Raw genomic sequence first — 23,030 nt, forward strand, 5'->3', positions numbered from 1 at the left:
CCATCATAGTCAAATCAGCTCCTTTTCTGGTAAAAATAATCCATGACCACCATGTATGAATTGATAATAATGAAAAATGTTTCCAATTGGCAGTTATTTATTTCAAGGCAGCAGAAATTAAAAAGTCAAAAGGTTTTTCATTCAAATCTGACAGTTTTGTTGACAGTAAACTTGATTTACCAATCAGCAAGCTATATGAGAGCTTCTCTGAGAAATTATACATTTTTGAAACAACATACCATACCTCCTTCTAAAAGGTAGAAACAATTGTACAATCAAGGAGCATATGCTTTAGGGAGTCTGAACCAGAATTACAATGCCAACAATTGTGAAAATTTAGTAATTTTGCGTTAAATAATTTTGACGGGGTCCATAAACAATTAAATAGTATGAAGGAATTAGTTTGATATAGAGGTACCGGTAACCATCCAAATTTTCCTCCATGAGTTTTGAGAAAGAGATTCACCATTCCAAAAAGAGGGTGGAAAATTAAAATTATGTCTTTCAAAATTAATCCATTTTATACAGTACACTGACTCTGCATGAGTAGAGGAAGAAATTGTAGTTTAAAATTCTAAATTAGAAATATTTTTTCAGGAAAATTAGGCAATGAATCAAGAATGGAATTGAATGAAAGTCTTGCAGATGGATCAAAGTATAGCGCTGAAATCATGAAGGAATTACTCAAATCAAACATATATAAAGAACAAAGTAGATATTTCTCATACAGTTTGTCAGACACTTTTTCAGCATTTAATGCAAGAACTCCAGATAGTAAAGATAAAGATGAGGCATTTTCAATTACATGGAATAACAATCCAGTATAATTTACAGAATGTCTATGTTTCATTAAACCAGTTTGATTAGTATATACAATTGAATGTAGCACAGAAGCTAGTCTGGTTGCAAGGATTTTTGCATAACGTTTACAATCTTGGTTTATTAATCATATAGGACAGTGATTTGAAACAATAGTATGATCTTTATTAGGTTTTGGGAGAACCATAATTAAAGCTTCAGGAAGGAACCTGGGGCCAGATGTAGCAAAGGGTTTGCGAGTCGCAAACGGCGAAAAACGCCGTTTGCGAGGCGCAAAAGCCTCTCTGCTATGCAGAAATGCATTTTGCGAGTCGGATCCGACTCGCAAAATGCATTTCCAACTCGCAAATAGGAAGGGGTGTTCCCTTCCTATTTGCGACTCGCAATGCTATTCAATTTCATTTGCGACCGCAAAAGCGGTCGCAAATGAAATCGCAGTTACCATCCACTTGAAGTGGATGGTAACCCAGTCGCAAACGGGAAGGGGTCCCTATGGGACCCCTTCCCCTTTGTGAATGGAAAAAATAAAAATAAATTCAGAGCAGGCAGTGGTCCAATGGACCACTGCCTGCCCTGAAAAAAAACGAAACTAAAGGTTTCGGGTTTTTTTCCAAGTGCAGCTCGTTTTCCTTTAAGGAAAACGGGCTGCAGATGGAAAAAAAAAAACTGCTTTGTTAAAAAGCAGTCACGGACATGGTGGTCTGCTGACTCCAGCAGGCCACCATCCCCGTGAGTGCCCATACTCGCAATGGGGTCGCAAACTGCAACCCACCTCATTAATATTAATGAGGTGGGTCTTTGCGACCCCATTGCGAGTTGCAGAAGGTGTCTGAGACACCTTTCTGCATAGCAAATTGCGACTTGCAATTTGTGAGTCGCACGGACTCGCAAATTGCAAGTCGCAATTTGCAAGCTACCTACATCTGGCCCCTGATGTTGTTCATGAAATAATAATGTGAGTAAATAGTTTAAGTAAGTGTGGTAATAAATGAGGAAAAAACTATTTATAAAATTCAGCAGGTATACCATCTGGTCCTGGTGATTTACCAAAGTTTAGAGTTTTTAATAGCTAGAATAATTTCTTGCAATAAAATTGGTACATCCATTTTTTCCTTAGCCAATTGGGTAATTTTAGGTAAACCTCAAGATTGCAAAAACGCATCAATAATAATCAAATCTGTAGATGGAGGATTATTGTATAAGTTTGAATAATATGTCAAAAATTAATTAACTATTTCTTCATGAGATAACGCCATTTTATATCTTTTTTATTACTAAGATAATTTGCCAAAAGTCCACTGGACCTAATAGCTTTGAAACAGAATTGAACCTTATTATTTTAAATTTGAATGCCTGATCTTTTGCTTAACATGGAATTTAATTAATATCAAAGTTTTTGTAAATGTATTTTCTCTTTGTTATCTTAAGATGTGATAAAGAGATGTACATGTTTTGCTATTTGCTTACCTAATTCTTTAAGTTCAGCTTTAAATGTTTTATTATCATGTGCCATAATTAATATGGTGACCCCTCCAATACATGTTTAAATGTATCCCAGTAATTCACAAGTGAAGTTGAACCTTTTGGATTAAAAGAGAACTAGGGCCTTATTACGATTTTGACGGATGGAAAAGCCAGACAAGCAGGTTGCCATTACTGTGGCTGCCTCCCCGCCGGGCCCATTATCAGTTTCCTGCTGTGTCATCAGCCGGAAACCTTAGTTTCCACCTGCTGGCACAGTGGTAAACGGCCTACAGCATTGTCTCCAGCTCACAATAGAGCCAGCGGCAATGCTGTAGTGCGCACGGTGCACCAGCACCCTCGCAAGGGGAGCCCCAGCACTTCCCATGCTAAGTGCATGGGCAGCGCTGGGGACCCACTGGGGCCCCCTGCACCCTTTCTTCGCCAGCCTTTTCATGGCAGTGTTACCGCCATGAAATCGCTGATGGAGAACAAAATCGTAATCCCAGGGCAGTGCTGCCCTGGCATATTAGGACTGCCACGACCACCAGACTGCCTGGACGACTAATCCTGGTTGTGCTGGTGGCACTGGTAGTCCAACTGCGGCACAACCACAGTTGTAATATGGAGCTTGGACCATTGCATTGGCGGCGGTCTGACCGCCACCGTGAACCTGGCAGTCATGAGACCGCTAGATTCGTAATGAGGCCCATAGTCTTATATTGCTTGATTTATTTGTTATCAGTAAAGGCAACATTTGTTTGCATATGCCAGTGAGCATGAGATTGTTAAATAGATTTAAGTTGTAAAAGTCCAGAAATAAGTGCATGATCAGAAATGTCTATATTGTGGATTTTTGGATCAGAAAATGACTAGATTAGATGATGGGAAACAAATAAATAATCAATCCGAGAATGCAAATTATGAGGACCTGAAAAAAAAGAGAAAATATCAAGCATTTTGGTCTATTTAAAAAAAGATCGAAACACGAAAAAAGGTCAGGAGGATGATATTTGGTATAAGAACATCTATCTTATAAGGGGTCAGTTATCAGATTAAAGACACCACCAATGATTAGAGAAACATTACCTAATTTGATCAACTCTGATGTAAATGGTGACCAATAATTAGGATAATCCTTTTTTGGACCATGAACATTAATTACATGAAAAATGAAAGCATCAATTCTAATTTTCACTAAGATATATTGACCATTTCTATCAATACATTTGTTAAGTATTTGAATATTTAAGTTTTTTGCAAACAGGATAGCAACACCATTTTTCTTGTTAACTGCAGGGGAAGAAATAATATTGTCAACCCATTTTTTATTCATATGCGATAAAATTTTAATCCTTTATGTGAGTTTCTTGGAGTAAACAAATCTCTGCTTTATGCCTTGGTAGATAATCAAATACTTTAGTTCTTTTAACAGGGTGTCGTAAACCTTTAACATTAAAAGAAACAATTTTTATTTTGTTAACACTATCCATTTATAGGAAAGTGAAAAAACTGTGAAGAGAAAGTTAAAATATGCTGTATAAGATTGAGGAGTAGCTCAAAAGAAAAAAAAGAACAAAAAGGAACAACATATACAAACATAGAAATCTGGACAACATGAAAACATAAAGAGTATTCCAGATTAACCTGTGAAATAAATGCCATCATATATAGAGGCAGACAATCGGCTTATCAGAACAAAATCAGACATTTCCACTAAGAAGAGGCTTCATTGGTTCCCATGGGAAGATGAGAGTGCTGATCTAAAAAGGCACTTAGATCTTCAGGGCGCTGAAAAGCTTTTGAAAAACCGTCCTTCCAAATTCTCATGATATATGGATCAAAAAGGCCACATTTAAAACCACAAGTTGAAGAATGGCTAATTCTTGACATATTTTAACAGTTTCCTTGGCAGAATCTTGATGAATAAAGATTTTATTTCTGTTGACCATAATTGTTGGAATCTCTCTTGCTGCTTTACAGATCTTCTTAGGATGATGGAAGCATAAATCTTTAAAGATCACTTGAAGTGGTTTCATATTGCTTGGGTTACTATGAGAAGGAATTCTATGTGCATTGTCAGTTTCACATTTTTCTGGGAATTTTAAGTTTAACAAGGCTTCCAAGTATTTCCTACAGTCTTTCTCTTCAACATCTTCTGGCAAATTAGAAATGCTCAGGTTATATTGACTATTGTGATTTTTTAAATCAAATAACAGTCTAATGATAGGTTACATTTTTGCAGCAAGAGGCGCTATACTGTCATCTTTTATTTTATTATCTTGAATTTTAATTGTGTTGTCAGAGACTTTCATTGAGAGGATAGCCATATCCTTGTGTATATTTTTATTTTCTGATGCAATGTTATCTGTATGCTCGCGCACTGCTTCTAATTCTTCTAGTATAGTAGTTATAAAAGGTTCAGTAGAATCTACAATTCGTGACTTTACTGGCAGAGGAGATGTTGGTTGTTTCCTTTTATTATTCATAGCATGCACATTTTTTCCTTCCTTCCTGATGTTGTATTAATAATTAATATGAAAGCTATCAACTTCCCTACAAATAAAGAGAGAGAGAATAAAACTAGTTAAAATATCACCTATAGAGCAAGCTGTGCAGCAGCTAAAACAAGCTGTGGGAGTGATTAGGCAGTAGCCTCACCCATTTCTCAAGTTGTCTCCGCCCTCCTGACAGGAAATTCCAGCTGTACTTCACTGAAGAGCTTTGAGGAAAGGCTCACGCTCCTGCAAAATCTTTGAAAATCACCTCTCTGTGCAGCCCTGGTCTTCCAGTAACACAGATACCTCTACTTCAGGTGAGAAATGCTTAGAATAAAGGAAATAAATCATTGATAATGAGGGAAATCTCCAGAAATTATTGTGAGTTGGCCATCTTGTTTTGCGCGATCGAGCGACTCATCCGTCTGAATGTTTTTAGGTTCATGATTTGAATCATTTCTAACAATTGTGACTCAATGGCCACATTATAAAGAAGTATTCTAAACTTTGAATTGTCTTACTCACATATAAGTACTAGACTCTCTGGGCAAAGCAACAGCAGATCCCTCACCTCCATTTCACATGAAATGCTGAATGTCAGTGATGCTAGTGGTGACCCTGCAAGTGATAGGAATCAATCACTTTTTAAACAAATGTTTTGGAAGCACATGTGGTGTGACTGGTATGCATTGAAATAATTTATTTTCCATTGTATAAAAAGCTGCAAAGCTCTCCAGACAGCAAACATGACTGTCCTAGCAATAAAACTGCCCTCACCAACATCATAACCAGTCCTTATACTACTAGCCCACTGGTAAAATGCCAATTGTCTGGTACAACAAATCAGGTCCTTATATCGCCCCCACACAAACATCTCTTAGCACCATTTAGTATGAGGGACCAACTAATAATTATTCCACAATTGGCTATAAGGCACCTTCTGAAAAATCAAATGTGTGATCACTTTTAAAGTGCTTGCATGTTCCTCATAGATTATCTATCGCTTGATCTGTGTGCCTATGTTTCTGTGCACAGCTGGATATCCCTTTTGGACTGGCATTTGTTTATATTAGGAAGCAAGCTTCTGGTCAGCTTATAGGATGTGGCAACTGCAACTGTGGGCCCTCCAGATAATGGTCTGCAATTATACACGCCCAACCTGTGAGTTTTGGGGGAGCAAGAAGAGTCGCAAAGATACATCCCAGATGGGTTGTAGTCTTGGACCTCACCAATCGGGAAAAATCTACACTTCTTTCAAAAGCCAGACCTGTGATATCATGGAGTAAAGTGAGACAGTGAGGCTAAAGCAGTGAAGCCTTTATCTTCACTGGGGTAATCCAGGAGGAGCCTGGGGTCAGTCCAGAGCTTTCTGAAATTGACCCTTTCCCTGCCACACCTAACAATCCCATCTATACTACCTATTATGTCTCCAATGCCCTGATTATCAGCCTGGAAAAGGGTGCAGTATTTATTACACCTCATATATGATGACAGGCAGTGTCAGATGATTAGCCATTAAATCAAACTTTCACAGGAGCAGAAGTCTTTTACCCAACTCCCTCCAACAAATGCATGCTCAGACTTTAACTGATTATCTGAACCCTGCATCCTCTATGGGGAAAGGGGAATGGGAATAGAAAAATGACAGACCGCCTCGAGATCCAGTTCCAGCCTGTGTTTCCCACTGGAAGATAGGATATTCAGTGTGTGTCTCTGAAAACCTGCACCTTTCTTCTTATTGAGATTTCTTTCAAGGAAGGACCTGCAGTTGGGTGATGAGAGCATATATAAGTACATTCCTACTGTGCATTCAACTGTTTATCTATTCACATTCACCCAAATCTATTGTTCTCCTAACCTGGATCTTTTGAGAGAACAGCCTCTCTCTCTTTATGAGAACAATGTTAACTTAACTTTTCTCCAGGAGTCAGAGGTTTCCAAGGTTCTCTGGAGATCAGTTAAAAAGTTCACAAATATACGAACTACTAATGTCTTTTATAGGAAATGAAAACTCCTTCTCAAGGTTCAGTTTTCTCAATCACAGTCTCTAGGAATTAGTCTGAACACTGAGGTTTGTCTCTAAGACTGACAAGTCTTCAAAGCAAAGCGTTCTTGAATATACATGTATATATATATTGTCAAGTCTGGAAATCATACACAAGGATTCCTTACTGCAGTTGCTTGAAGTTCTGTTAAGCCAAAACTAATTCTCCACAGAAAGCCAATAGCCAGTTGTTGGAAGAAGGAAAAAATTCAGCTTCTTCAAAAGGGAAAAAATAGCTGGTGTGCACACCGTAACAAGAAAAATAATTAATTACTCAAAACTGGAAGAATTCTCTATGAAACAAAGCACCTCAGGAGCACTGCTCATTCTCCTCAGGATGACAGTTGAAGTTCAGGGCTCCCAGAGAGAAACAGCTGGAAGGAAGCTTCAGCACAAGACTAAGGTAGAAACACTAGAGTGATGACCTCACAAGGATTTGTGGCCACCATCTTGAGTGGCAGTTAAACCTGAAGAAGGTAGTTCTAAGAGCAGCCTCCGCAATGGCCACGGAGAGTGAGGACCCTGCTGCAACCAACATGGGTACAAGGAAAAGGGGAATAATTTTTGCTGAGGGAAGAACTTAACAAAGCTGTCAGTAGTTTTCCTGACACACAGGGATGAGCACTTATCATTACATTAAATAGCTAATAATTATGATTATTGTCTGGAAAATGTTTATCTCACCATTTGCATGTCCCATCATGTACTGGGTATTTTTTCCCCGGTAAATCTCAGCAAGTTTTACTTGATGAAATTTACTGGGTGAAATTGTAGATGGTGAGATGATTATCACAGAAATCATATTTAAAGCACGTACCGTAACAGGAATTATTGCATATATTGCAATGAATCAGGCAAGCTGTAGTCACATGAACAGCGACTTCTCATTTGAGGTGAAAGGTAAAATAAATCTCTTAGAGGCATAGTTAAGAACCCCTAGCGCAACCTTAGCTGCTGCCATATCATCATTTTTTTTACACCAAGGTGGTGATAAAGTGATTTTTCTGCCACTCCATATTTATAAAGTGAGGCACTGCATGCATTGAACCACTTTGTAACCCCTTGTGCCTCATCATGCCTGGCACCGGCATAATGTGGCACAAGGGGGGTGTTCTAGAGCTAGGAGGCCCGCAAAAATGGTGCAGTGAAATTTGAAAGATTTGACTGCACCATTTTTGGCATCATTTTTAATGCCTGTTCAAAGCATTCATTAAAATGATGCTCCCACAGTAACCTATGGGCCTCCTTGCACTTTGCTGAACTAGCGTCAAAATATTTGACGCTAGTGTAACAAAGTGCCACAATAGCATAAAAAAGTTGAAGAAAATACAGAGCAACCATGGTGTTGTTAGGTGCCTGTAGGGGGGGCGCAACAAAAGTTAAGCATCATAGCTGATGTGTGACTTTTTCTTAAATATGGGCCTTAGTTGTTCTACTTAACCCCTTCTGTGCCCGGGACCTAATGGTTACATCTACCGGCACAGTGCTCCTGTGCCGAGGACGTAACCATTACATCCTGGCACATGAGCACAGAGGGAGCACTAGTGCTCCCTCTGTGGGCTTCCCTCCCACCCCCCCAGGGCAGGGATGGAAGGGGAAGCCCTTCCACTTCCACCCCTAGCCCCTGCTTGCATGCTGACCTCATCAGAGGCGATCTCCCATCACGCTGGAAGCTCAGCTTCTAATGGGATCGGACGAGAAATGCAAAGCATTTCTCTTCCGATCATGTGCTGGGGGCCTGAGAGGCTTCAAAGGGAAGGAAAGAAATTTCCTTCTTTTTGAAGTCTCTCAGAGCATTTTAGCAGCCAGATCGTGAAGCGATCTGGCTGCTGAAATGCCCACTAGATACCAGGGATTTTTTACAATAAGGGAATTGGCCTAAGGGGAGCAACACCTTGGGCAAGGGTTGCTCCACAGGGGGACAATTTTTTTCAAGGCCTTTTCTGCCCCCTCTGGGGGCAGATCGGCCTATTTTTTTTAGGCCGATCTGCCCCCGGGGGTGGGGCAGAAACCTCTAGTTGCTAGGGATCTTTATTGTTTTGTTTTTTGTTTTGTTTTTTTGTTTTTTGGAGGTGGGGAGCGACCCCTTAGGCAAGGGTCGCTCCCCTATGGGGGAAATTATATTTAGGCCATTTCTGCCCCCCTTGAGGGCAGATTGGCCTATTTTTTTTAGGCCAATCTACCCCCACGGAGGGCAGAAACCACTAGACACGAGAGAGTTGTTTTTTTTAAGGCAAATTCACGCAAGGGGAGCGACCCCTTAGGCAAGGGTCGCTCCCTGGAGGGTGGGGGGTTATTTTAGGCCATTTCTGCCCCCCGGGGGCAGATCGGCCTATTGTTATTAGGCTGATCTGCCCCCGGGGGGGAAGAAACCTCAAGGTGCCAGGGATCATTTTTCTTTTCTTTTTTTGGGAGGTGGGGAGCGACCCCTTAGGCAAGGGTGGCTCCCCCTTGGGAATGGCGGCCCTCACAGGGATGGTGGCCTGCTGGAGAAGCAGACCACCATGTCTGTGATTGCTTTTCAATAAAGCAGGTTTTTTTTTGTAATGCAGCCCGTTTTCCTTAAAGGAAAATGAGATGCATTATAAAAACAAAAAATGAAAAGATTTTGTTTCATTTTTTCAGAGCAGGCAGTGGTCCGTAGGACAACGTCATGGTGGTAGGTCATCACAACCACTGTGTAACTTTTCCCAGGTTAACATTGCTGCTTCTGGCAGTCTGCAGCCAATGGTGATGACCGCTGGCAGTGACGGTCCTGTACGTGGTGGCCGTGACTGTCATTTTCTGCAGTCTTGTTCACTTGACCCCTGACACTGTTGCTAGCAAGACCTCCACTACATGAGCTGCTAGGTCCTTCCTCTGGGAGCTATAATGCCATGGCCTTCAGGTGATAGGGCTGCTGCCTTCATACAGGAAGAGCTAGAGAAGCTGGTGGAGGAGGTCATACCCCTGTATGAACAGTTATATGGATCACTAGAGGAGTAGGTGAGTCCAATGCCCCTCCCATGTGGGTTGATGTGTGTGATGGTGAGTCAGCTATGTGAACTGTTTTTGGAGTAGATTCATGCGTGTGGCATACCGTATAGATGTGTGTGCTGAGAGGATGAGTATGTGTGCTCACTCGCTATTGCAGTTGTGTAGTGTCAACTCCTGTTGGCATGGGTCATGTGTACATGACTTTCTCTTTTTGTCTTTGTCATCCATGCAGGTGAACTTCCATCAGAAGAAAGGGATCTGGTGTGCCATTGACAAGAAAGTGAGGACCCTGAGGATCCACAGCCGGCGGAGCACCCATTATCATAAGTGGTGGGAGGACCTGAGACGATGGGTCTGGAAGACTTCTGAGTCCCAGATGGGGATGTCCTCCCAACGAGGGAGGGGTGCCCATCGGCCCTGGCCCACCTAATGGCCTGCATTTTGGCAGTGGCCTACCCTGAGGTGGACGGGCATTTGAGGGCAGCACACCAGCCATAAGGGGTAGGTACTGGCTGTTTCCTCATACTTGGCTCTTGTTATATGGGGTTTGCTGTCTCACTGTAGCTTCTGTGACACTGAAGTAGGTGACACCGAAGTAGGTGACAAATGACTAGTGGGAATCAGTTGGTAGCACCTTGCCAATGTAGGAGATGTGGATCTGGCGTCATGGTTAGCTATGTGTAAGCTTTGGACTCCTGTATCAAGATTTCATTCTGACTGTATGTGGAGATGCTCAAATGTCAATGCCGCATGTGTTGCTCCATCCTGCCATTCCTATGGATGTGAGCTGGTGTTTCACCATACCCATTGACTCTAACGTGGTCCACCCATCTGCATATGAGTGTTAGTGGCTCCAAGGTGTCTGACCACTCACAGCTGTGCTGATCACCTGTTGTGTCAACTCGGTGCCTCAATTATTTGGTACATGGTCAATACATAACTAGTAATGGTTCAGGTATGGGCTACATGTGAGGCTGCGTAGAACAGTGCATATCTGTGTTTGTTGCTGTACAGTCATTGTCCCTTCATATCCATTCAATGGTGTATGTGAAGGTTGCATGATAGGACATTCTACTTTGGGTTTTTAATTTGTGTATTTGGTTTCATCATGATCTTCCAGGTGACTGACATGTGGGCATTTCTTCTCTTTCCCATTGGGTTGGTTCTAGAGGAGGTGAGTTCCTTGGCAGAGTTTGGGGGTCATTACAACATTGGCGGTAAAAGCCGCTTACCGCCGTGCAGAAGACTGCCAAAACACCGCTGCGGCCGCAGAATTCCGCCACAGCTATTATGACCCACATCTCGGAATCCGCCGAAATTCAGACACCCACACAAGTCCGCCACACCAAAGGTCAGTGATAAACTGGCAAAAACAATTCTTACACCGTCACGCCAACAGAAACACGCCCATGCTATCACGACCCACGAATCCACGCAGCGGTCTTTCAACCGCGGTATTCCATTGGCGGTACACACTCAAAACACGCTCAAAATACACACACATCTCCAAAACACCGCCACATTGGACAATTCAAAATACACACACCTGATACACATACAAACACCACTCCCACTCCCACACACCCAACACAATATAAAACACACACCCACATCACCCACAAACCCCTACGACCCAAAATCAGAGATGAAGGCGACAGACAGAGAGCACAGCAATAGAGAACCCCACCACACAGAGGCACACAACACCATCACCCATACAACATACCACGCACAAAACACCACACACCACTACACATCACCACACACTTCAACACTTACACCACCCCACACATCACCCACACTACCCCATGTCACGCCAAAGACACCCCCGGTTTTCCGAGGAGGAGCTCAGGGTCATGGTGGAGGAAATCCTATGGGTAGAGCCACAGCTATTTGGCTCACAGGTGCAGCACACCTCCATAGCCAGGAAGATGGAGCTATGGCGCAGAATAGTGGACAGGGTCAACGCTGTGGGACAGCATCCAAGAAATCTGGAGGACATCAGGAAGAGGTGGAACGACCTACGGGGGAAGGTGCGTTCTGTGGTCTCCAGTCACAACATCGCGGTACAGCGGACTGGCGGCGGACCCCCACCTCCTCCCCCACAACTAACAACATGGGAGGAGCAAGTCTTGACCATCATGCATCCTGAGGGCCTCGGAGGAGTCGGTGGAGGAATGGACACTGGTAAGTCAAATCTTAACTATCATATCCCCCACCCTACCTGCATGCTATCACACACCCCCACCCTCACCCCCTCCCCTATCACTCCAAATCCTCACTAATGTACTAATAACACAAACCACTCATCCCAACACCAAGCCCTGCATGACACAACTAAGCATGGTCACCCCTCACCAAAGCATGCTCACTGCACATACCCATAACAACCCCCTAACCATCATCACACAAACCCACACACAGTAATGCTTGCACTGGGGTACACGCACACCCACCCATTGCACACCATTACACACACAGATGCAATAATCATGCTCTTATATCCCTGCAGGACCACTAAGGAACGTCACCACACAGGAGGGTCCAGACATCTACACTCCACCCACAGAAGAGGCCCACAGTGACTACAGCTGCTCTGCCCTACTGGATCCTGATGACCAGTCCGGACCATCGTGGGCCTCGGGACAGTCGGTTCCCCTTGCACAGGCACAGCCCAACACTGACCTTCCACCCTCTGATAACACCAGCACAGCACCCACCCAGCGGGCCCATACCTCCGTCCCCAGGACACGTCAATCAGCTGTGTGTCCCCCACTACAGGGAACCCAGGAGAACCCACCACCCCAACAACAACAGGGACCTGGGGGCAGTGGTAGTGGGCACATGGTCCAGGGGACGGAGGCCCAGGAACACAGCGGAACTGGGAGGGCTGCTGTGCGACAGGGGGCGGACAGGCCAAGGGAACCTACTCTCCACGAGGCCCTCTCCTCCATCATGGGAGCATACCATCACTCCCAGGAGACGATGGCGACGGTCCTGGACAAGTTTCAGGAGACCCAGCGCTGCAGGAGGAACAGTATTTGGGGTTCAGGGAGGAGCTCAGAACCATCAGCTCCACCCTGGGCACCATCGTAGGGGTGCTGCAGGACATACAGAAGACCATTGGGGACACCATGGCACTCCAAGGGGCCCCTGACACTAGCCTGGACGATGAACTGCCCACCACCTCCGCCGGCGCTAGTGGACAGGACGCCCCGCCACAGGACCACCACACCAGCACCCCACCCCCTGCAGACGGACAACCACCACGCAAGCGGTCCCTGAGATCCAGGAACAGGACAGAGCAAGATGGTAAGACCCCCGCCAGGAAATGAGACCACCCTGATTGTCCTCCCACTGTCCCATTTTGTTACCCTGTCCATACTTAAACTGCCCCAGCTCCACTTCCTATGCCCATGTAGGCAGTGCACCTGTGTGACCAATAGACTGGACTCTGCCATGGACATTCCTCCACCGTCCCCCATCACCATTTTACAACCCCCCTCCATTTTTGAGCACTTAAATAAACACACTTGAACCACAAAACAATCTGGAGTCAGTCTGTGATTTGTTAAATATGTATTATCAATGACAGTGTCAAAATGCGTTCTCAATTGTAAAGCCAACATACCTATGTCACACATCACAAGTCCATGAAGGATGCAAGCAGATGACACACGTAGGTAACCACACCTGTGAAACCGTAATGGAAAAGTACAACTCAGTTACCAAATACTGCTAGTAAATGACAGACAGGATAGAGGTAGAAGTGTGAAAGTGAATGTAATAATAAAATAAAGTTTTCTCACCTGTGTGTCACTGGAAATATTGCTGTATGACTGACTCCCTGTTGTCTATGTCTTCTTCCTCAGCTTCCTCCTCATCACTGTCCACAGGCTCCATAGGCTCCACAGCTGCCACAACACCGCCATCTGGACCATCCTCCTGCAGAAAAGGCACCTGGCGTCACAAAGCAAGATTGTGAAGCATCGAGCAGGCGATGATGGTCTGGCACACCTTCTTCGGTGAGTAGAATAGGGACCCACCTGTCATATGGAGGCACCTGAACCTGGCCTTCAGGAGGCCGAAGGTGCGTTCGATCACCCTCCTAGTCCGCCCATGGGCCTCATTGTAGCTTTCCTCTGCCCTGGTCCTGGGATTCCTCTCTGGGGTCAGTAGCCATGACAGGTTGGGGTAACCAGAGTCCCCTAATAGCTACACACGGTGCCTCTGGAGTTGACCCATCACATATGGGATACTGCTATTCCGCAGGATGTAGGCGTCATGCACAGAGCCAGGGAAAATAGCATTTACCTGGGAGATGTACTGGTCTGCCAAACATACCATCTGTACATTCATAGAATGATAAGTTTTCCGGTTCCTGTACACCTGTTCACTCCTGTGGGTGGGGGGGGGACCAGAGCTACATGGGTGCCATCAATAGCACCTATGATGTTGGGGATATGTCCAAGGGCATAGAAGTCACCTTTCACTGTAGCCAAATCCTCCACCTGAGGGAAAACGATGTAGCTCCTTATGTTTTTCAGCAGGGCAGACAACACTCTGGACAACACATTGGAAAACATAGGCTGGGACATCCCTGATGCCATGGCCACTGTTGTCTGAAAAGACCCACTTGCAAGGAAATGGAGCACTGACAGCACCTGCACGTCAGGGGGGATTCCAGTGGGATGGCGGATTGGTGACATCAGGTCTGGCTCCAACTGGGTACAGAGGGCCAGATGTAGGTAGGGAAAAATTAGCGACTCACAAATTGCGACTCTTTGCGACTCGCAATTTCCGACTCGCTAACTGCAATGCAGGTAGAAAACGCGAGGACAATTTGCGACTCGCACATGGAGTCGCACCGCAGATAGCGAGTCCGCTATTTGCGAGGTCGCTTTTTCCGACCGTGCAAAAAACGGACACGCAATTTGCGAGTGGGTGTCGCAAATTGCGACTGTGCTGAAAATTGAATGCAGGTGCTGCAGAACACTCTGGAAAACACTTCCTGGTACATGATGATGACATCACAGCCAGGAAGTTTACAAAGACACCTGGGAAAAGGGAGGACCACACCCATTTCAACTGCAGCACTGCAAACACACAGAGCTCCAGCAACCATGGCAGAAACCCCAAGGTAGAGGAAACTGAAGTTTGCAGAAAAAGAGTTGGAGGTGTTGACTGAGGAGTGTTGTCAGCACCATGACCAGTTGTTTGGCAGGGCAGCCCCCACCGTGCCAGAGACAGAGAAAAGGAGACTGTGGATGGAGATCCAGGAAAAAGTCAACTCCCTGGGGGTCAGCCACCGGAGTATTGAGGAACTCAAGAAAAGGTGGTACGACCTGCGCTCCCGGACCAAGGAGAGGGTGGCAGAGCGGCTCTGGGAGATGAGAGGCACAGGAGGGGGACCATCAACAGTACCACCACCCACACCCCTGGAGGAAAGGGTAGAAGAGACCCTTGAGCCTGATGCTGTATGCGGGATGGGAGATCTGGACACCTCTGAGGCAGGACCATCAACCGGTGAGTACCATGTGACATGCATGTACCCTCATTAATGCCATACCCCCACCCACCTTGTACACAGGAGCATGCACAACCAAAATAGTTCCATTTCAGAGTAGCAAACACCAGAATGGTACATTATGGGCAATGTAGTCAAGTAGGCAGTTCATAGGCAACAGTTTATTAGGAAGTTGATAACAGACAGTAGATACTGACAGTGTGTTCCCTATGTCCCACAGGTCTCCCACAAGACACCCCCACCAGCCCAAGCAGCCAGGGGCCACTGGTCAGCCAGCAGACACATGAGGGAACAGGACCAGCCACCACTGCGACCTGCACCACCGACACCATGTCCCCTCACGAAACACCTGTTGCAGTAGTGGTGTGTGAGCCTGCACCAGGTACCAGCCAAAGTGCCACGGGAGACGACACAGGGCCTCCACCGCGTCGCAGGCGACGTGGAACTCCATCCTCAGAGCGGCAGGCAGAGTCAGGGGATGCCTCCATATCACATACTGAGGCCGCACTCCTACGGGGTCAGCGCCTGCAGACACAGGAAATAAGGAGGATTACCGGGGCATTGCGGCGCATGGAGTGCAATCATGGCAACAGCATGCAGCTGGTACATTCAGAGTTGCAACTGATCAGTTCAAACATGGGCGACCTTGCACTCTCCATGCGCCAACTAGTGGCAGGACTGCTAACGCAGACAGAGAGTGCATGGCGTCGGGACCGCCAGCTGCTGAACCGCCTAGACAGGATGTCATCCTCAATTGTAAGGCTGGCTGTGAACACAACAGGTCTGTCTAGGCGCACGGTCAGCCTCCAGGTGGACATGGGCCACTTTGCCAGTGACGTGACACGTGGACTGGGCCGTCTCAGCCACGCTGTAGACCTAATGGAGGCACAGCAGGTGGCCAGGGGAACAGGCGACACTCCACAGGACAGTGAGGAGGGCTTCACTGTCAGCTGTGTCTCTGCCGGTGACACCAGGGTGCTTCGCAGTGGAAGCACAAGGCAGGGCACTGCTGACCCCCCTAGTACCAGCCATGCTGGCCGAGCCCGCCGTAGGGTTTGAGCTCCACACAGTCCTGGGGTTGGGGCACATGACGTCAATGTGTCCCGTGCCAGGTGGACTATTGAAGCCCCTGAACTGTTCCAATTGTAAATAGTTTTTGTGTTTGCACTTATTAAATCACTTGTTCTTTCCACTTAACACATGGACTCTTTGTGTGTTACATTGGTGAGTATGGTAAAAGTTAGCACGTACCTTCCAAAGTATTGGTTTGCAATGTGTTCCCGTCTCAGTCTGCCTTGATTTGCGATGCTCCTATCCCCATGATGGCGATGTGGTAGCTCTTGCTCTTCATCCTCAGAATCTGGGTCTTCAGGGGTGAGAGGTAGCCCACGTCTGGTGGCAATATTGTGCAGTATAGCGCATGTGACAACGATTTTGAAAGCTGTTATTGGGGTATACTGGAGGGCACCTCCACTTCGGTGGAGGCATCTGAACCTTGCTTTCAGCAGTCCAAAGGTACGTTCAATGATATTCCTGGTCCTCTTATGTGCACTGTTGTATCGCCTCTCTGAATCATTGCTGGGTGTTAGGTACGGAGTTAGTATCCATGGTCGTAGTGCATATGCACTGTCACCTGTGTGGCACAAAAAGTACAATGTTAGCTGGGCATGGGTGGTTTCCACATTGACCTGTGTGTATGTCTGCAAGGTGTTATCAGCTCTACCTTGGAGGTATCCGTCTCCAAACTCCCCACGTTCTAGGCGTTGGTGTATCCCACTGTGCCTAAAAATGTAGGAGTCATGAGTACTGCCTGGAAATTTAGAAACCATGTCAGTGATGACATAATGGGCGTCACATACCACCTGAATATTGAGTGAGTGGGTACACTTCCTATTGCGGAACAGATATTCCAGGTTTGCAGGAGGGCATATTTGTATATGTGTCCCGTCTACACACCCTATGACATGGGGGAAGTTGGCAATCCTGTAGAATTCCAACTTGGTGGTGTTGATTTCTGCCTCATTCCTGGATAGGTATATGTAACTTTGCATGTGTGTGAGTAAGGCGTCTAGGAATGCCCTAAAGGCCCGTAAGAGTGCACTTTGGGATACCATACCTGCCACAGCAATGACCCCCTGATAGCTACCCGAGGCCAAGAGGTGCAGTGAGCATAGCACTTGCACATCCGTAGGGATGGCGCAGCCGCGCACAGTCTGGCGTTGTAGCTGTGGTTTGAGTAATTCTATTAAATCTAGTATAGCTGCGCTGCTGAGTCTATATTTATCATAAATCTCCTCCTCCGTTTGTTGGAAAAGTGTCTGCCTTGTTCTGTATATCTTCTCCTGTCTCTGGCTCCTCCTCCTCCTCTGCTGGGCAGCGTGGGCTCTCCTCCTCACTGCTATCACATATATCTCCGCCATCTTGAGTAACCCAGATGCCTTCTGGGTCTCCTTTTATACTTTGGTAATGGTTACCACCTGCTCTGAGTCAGTGGTAAATTGGAAGTGCAAAATGGACTTTTTGCAACTAGTCGCAATTTGCGAGTTGCTATTGCATATGGTTTGCGACTCGCAAATTGCGACTTCCTATTTGCGGGTCGCAAAATGGGGTTGCAAATTTTGCGAGTCGGTAATGGCTTGCATCGCATTTTGCGAGTCGGAAATTGGATTTTTGCATCCCATTTCCGATTTTGCGGGGTCGCAAATTGCGAATCGGGCAATTTGCGACTTGCAAAAGTTTGCTACATGTCACCCATAGTTCCTGGATTGTGGCACGGTCAAACCTGTAGGTGATGATTAAATGTCGCTCCTCCATTGTCAACAGGTCCACCAGCGGTCGGTACACCAGAGGATTCTGCCATCTTCTCAAATGTCCCAGCTGACGGTGCCTAGGAAGGACAACAGCGACCATAGAGTCTACAAATTCCCAGGTATGTACCCACAGATACACAGAACACGACACCAAACACAAAACTCTTCCTGTATGTGTGTTGAGTGTAGGCCTAGGTATGTGTGATGCAGTAGAAAAGGAAGCCATGTGGGCCCCTGAAACGGCGGCTGCCTGACCTCTAAACTGGGACAATGGGATTTGAGGTATCTGCGCTGGCATTGTACACCGTTGCGGTAGGCGGTCGTAGACCGCGGCGCAATGCTGCATTGGCTAACATTGGACCCTATGGATCCCAGGAGCCAATGATTAAGTGCGCCGGCGGTGATGATACACACCGCCGCGGATGTCACCGCCGCGGACGTGACTGCCATTTTCTAGCTGTTCAATCACTCGATACCTGATCTTCGACAGGAGAGGACCTAAACTGCAAGTGCTGCTGTGACCTCGGTCTGGAAGAGACAATGGCTGTTGCGTCTGGGGAAAGGGCCCCTGCCTTCACTGATCAGGAGTTGGAGAAGCTCGTGGATGGGGTCCTGCCCCAGTACACGCTACTCTACGGGCCTCCAGACCAACAGGTAAGTACACAGGGAGCACGTTGTATGGGCTATGCCTGGGTGGAGAGGGCTGGATGTTAATTGGAAGGGGGCAGAGTTCAGGGAACATGAAGGACTGTGAATGCATGTGCCACATGGCAAGGGTAGGGATGGGGGCTACTCACTTCGACGGTGCAGTTTTTAATTACTTCTCTTCTTCCCCTGTACATGTCATGTAGGTCAGCGCCCACCAGAAGAAGGACATTTGGCGTGCCATCGCCAAGGACGTCCGGACCCTGGGGGTCCACCATAGACGGGGCACCCACTGCTGGAAAAGATGGGAGGACATTCGCCGCTGGAGCAAGAAGACGGCGGAGGCTCAGCTGGGGATGGCCTCCCAACGTGGGAGGGGTGCCCGTCGCACCATGACCCCCCTGATGTTCCGGATCCTGGCGGTGGCCTACCCGGAGTTGGATGGGTGCTTGAGGGCATCACAGCAGACACAAGGGGGTGAGTACACTATCATTCTGGGTTCTTTGCGCGCAGTGGAGGTGTCTGGGTGGGGGAGGAGGGCTGTGGCTTTCCCTAGGCCAGGGCGAGTTACGTAGGCTAGGCCCCTCCGTAATGCAGGCCATGTGGCACTCCACCCCACCTCAGTAGAGTGCCAAGTAGATGAATAGATGCCCCTGTGGCATCTATGTGTGCAGATGTCCACCATAGCCATGTAGGCCATATCCCAGGAATTGCATCTGTAGAGGCCAAGAGCACGGCGTAGTGCAGGGGGCTGCTGTGTCTATATTGTCCGCCAATGGTAGCGGTAAGCCATGCACTCAACCTGTCTTTCTTCTGTCGCCCCCCCCTTTTTCTGCTCTCCCTGTTCTTTTGTGCATCAGCATCATCAGGCGGATGTACAGTGGCACCGGAGCATGAGGGAGCTGCATCCCACATGGCCATGGAGGGCCACACCACGGACTCTGAATGCACCAGTGGGACGCAGGGCGAGGGGAGCTTCACGTCGGTCACCGGATCACCAACCAGCGACACGGACTCGTCCGCCGATGGGAGCTCCCTTGTGGTGGCGGCACCATCTGTGCCCCCCACTTCTACAGGTACAGCTGCCACCTCCCCTACCAGCACCGCCCTCCCAGCAGCCCCTCAGCCTTCGCTCTGTGCCCGCTCACCCAGGAGGGTGGGTATCACCTTCGCCCCAGGCACCTCAGCCCCTGCCCCAGTCACCCCTGATGCCCTCAGTGAGGAGGCCATTGACCTCCTCAGGTCACTCACTGCTGGGCAGTCTACCATTGTGAATGCCATCCAGGGTGTAGAAAGGGAGTTGCAACACGGTAATGCATTCCTGGAGGGCATTCATTCTGGTCAGACTGCCCTTCATCGAACCCTGCAATCTCTGGCCTCAGCACTGATGGCAGCCATTGTCCCTGTCTCTAGCCTCCCCCCTCAAACTTCCTCCACCCAGACCCAATCCCCTGTACCACAGCCTATCCCAAGCACACCATCAGACAAGCATCCATACACCTCAACACACAAAAGTAGCTCAGGCAAACATAAGCACCACACAACCCACAGGCACTCACGCAAGCATCACCCACATACAGACAGAGCAACATCCACTGCCTCCACTGTGTCCCCCTCCTCGCCGTCTCCCTCCTCCCTCCTAGTGTCGTCTACACTCTCACCTGCATGCACTACATCTACAGGCACTAGGACTCGCACCAGAACACCCAGAACCACACCCCGCTCACCTGCACTCACCACCGCCACTACCATTTACACGTCCCCTGTGTCCACTCCCAGTGTGCCTGTGACGCCCCCTCCCAAAGTACACAAACGCGGGCACACACACACACAACATCCATCCACCTCAAAACAGCCTCCAGTACCTGCACCTGCACCCAAATGACCTAAAGTTACACCTCCTACAACCACCTCCTCTTCCTCCACTCCCAGACCCCCTCCAGATACCCATCCCAGTCTTCGTCAGCAACTCTTCCTCAGCAACGTTGACCTCTTTGCCCCCACCCCCACCCCTCCAATTGATAGGTCCCGTAATAGCACCTCAGCCAAAAAAAGTCCAGTACCATTGGTGCGTGTTAAAGGTGTGTGGAGTGCACCGGCCACCAGGGCAGCCTGTGTGACACGGAGCCAAAGCACTGCCAGTCCACCCCCTGTAAAGCACCTCAAATTGGAAAGTGGCCGACGGGACATGGTGAGAATTCCTGGTGGCAAAACTGCTCACAAGGGTCCCAGGGGGATTGCAGAGTCAGCTGTGACTCCTCCAAAGGTGGTGAAGGGCCAGAAGAAGTCTGCACAGTCTGGTAAGAGCAGCACATGGAGAAGGGCGCCATCCTTCCCGGCGGCCGGGACCCCACCGTCGTCACTTGTCAGGAGACCACCGCCGGAGTCAGTGCCCAGGAGGGCAGCAGTATCGGCACTGGTCAGGAGACCACCGCCGGAGTCAGTGCCCAGGAGGGCAGCAGTATTGTCATAGGTCAGGAGACCACCGCCGGAGTCAGTGGCCAGGAGGGCCCCGGCAGCCACAGCCCCGCTGGCCAACGAGGGACCGTCATGCCACACACCAATGCACAGCTCAGAGACCGCCATGGCAAGCACCGCTGAACAGGTCAGAGACTGCCATGGCAAAGCACTGCTGGACAGGGAAAACACCGCCATGGTGAAGACCTCTGAACAGGGCAAAGCACCGCTGAACAGGTCAGAGACCGCCATGGCAAAGCACCGCTGGACAGGGAAAACACCGCCATGGTGAAGACCGCTGAACAGGGCAAAGCACCGCTGAACAGGTCAGATACCGCCATGGCAAAGCACCGCTGGACAGGGAAAACACCACCACATCAAGCATCGTTGTCCCATGTGCAGCTGGGACAGTGACGGAACAGGAACCGTCACGGGGAGCCTGATGCAGTCTGGGCACCAGTCCCCCCCAGAAACAGTGGAGACATGCATGAACTCCATCTGTCCTTAACAGGATGAAGCACTCTGGGCACCAGTCCCCCTCCAGAACCAGTGGAGATTGTTATCCACTTGAGAGACTGTGGCTTTGCACTCCCCAGGATGGTACAGTGGGCAATCCACCCACTGTAGGGACTTGAGAGACTGTGGCTTTGCACTCCCCAGGATGGTACAGTGGGCAAGCCACCCACTGTAGAGACTTGAGAGACTGTGGCTTTGCACTCCCCAGGATGGTACAGTGGCCAATCCACCCACTGTAGGGACTTGAGAGACTGTGGCTTTGCACTCCCCAGGATGGTACAGTGGGCAACCCACCCACTGTAGAGACACGAGAGACTGTGGCTTTGCACTCCCCAGGATGGTACAGTGGACTCCCCAGGATGGTACAGTGGGCAACCCACCCACCGTAGAGACTTGAGAGACTGTGGCTTTGCACTCCCCAGGATACATCAATGGGCATGGAGCCCCGTCGTGGATCTGGCGTGATGCTGTAATCCGGCTGAGGTGCCCCCCCTTCCCTTCCCCCTGAGGTGCCTGTTGTATTTCTATCTGATGCCCCTGCAGTGTTCTCTCCGTTTGTGGACAGGTATCTAGTGTGGGCCTCACCCATGCATTTTTGGCCCAGTGGTGCACGGACATTGATATGTGCATACCTGCACTACTTCTCGTAATGTATAAAATTTGGAATGTGTATATATATCTGTATATATTTGGTTACTGTGGTTTGATACATTACAATGTTTGAACTGATTTCCTTTTGTCTTTTCATTCTTCCGGGGGGGGTTGTGGGTTGTTACTGTGATGTTTGGAAATGCATTGGTGTGTGTGTTATAATGTGCGAGGGTGTGGGTGGGGGTGTTGCGTGTGTGTCCCCCTGACTTTTGCCTCCCCTATGTCGTTGCTGGTGTTCGTAGATGAGCAGGAAGAGAAGGGCAGGGAGTATTTGTAGTTCCGGCTCCATGGTATCCTCCTTCCTCATGGAGTGTGTTAAGGTGAGCGTTTTCCCATTGCAAACGCTGTTTCCGCCGTGTTTTTATCCACGGTGAATCCGCCCCGGAAAAGGTGGCGGATTGGCGGGTTGTGATACTGTGGGCGGTATATTGTCTTCCGCCTGTCTGTTGGCGGTGACCGCCGCACTGCTTGTCTGTACTGCTGTGGCGGGCAGAGTGTTAAAGTGGCTGTCTATGTTGGCGGTTTCCGCCACGGTCATAATTCCCTTTTTTTGTCCGCGGGCCTGTTTGCGGTATTACCGCACCTTTAACACCTTCCGCCAGGGTTGTAATGACCACCTTTTTCTT

Source organism: Pleurodeles waltl, chromosome 3_1 (assembly GCF_031143425.1).
Source record: "Pleurodeles waltl isolate 20211129_DDA chromosome 3_1, aPleWal1.hap1.20221129, whole genome shotgun sequence".
Classification (NCBI taxonomy): Eukaryota; Metazoa; Chordata; class Amphibia; order Caudata; family Salamandridae; genus Pleurodeles; species Pleurodeles waltl.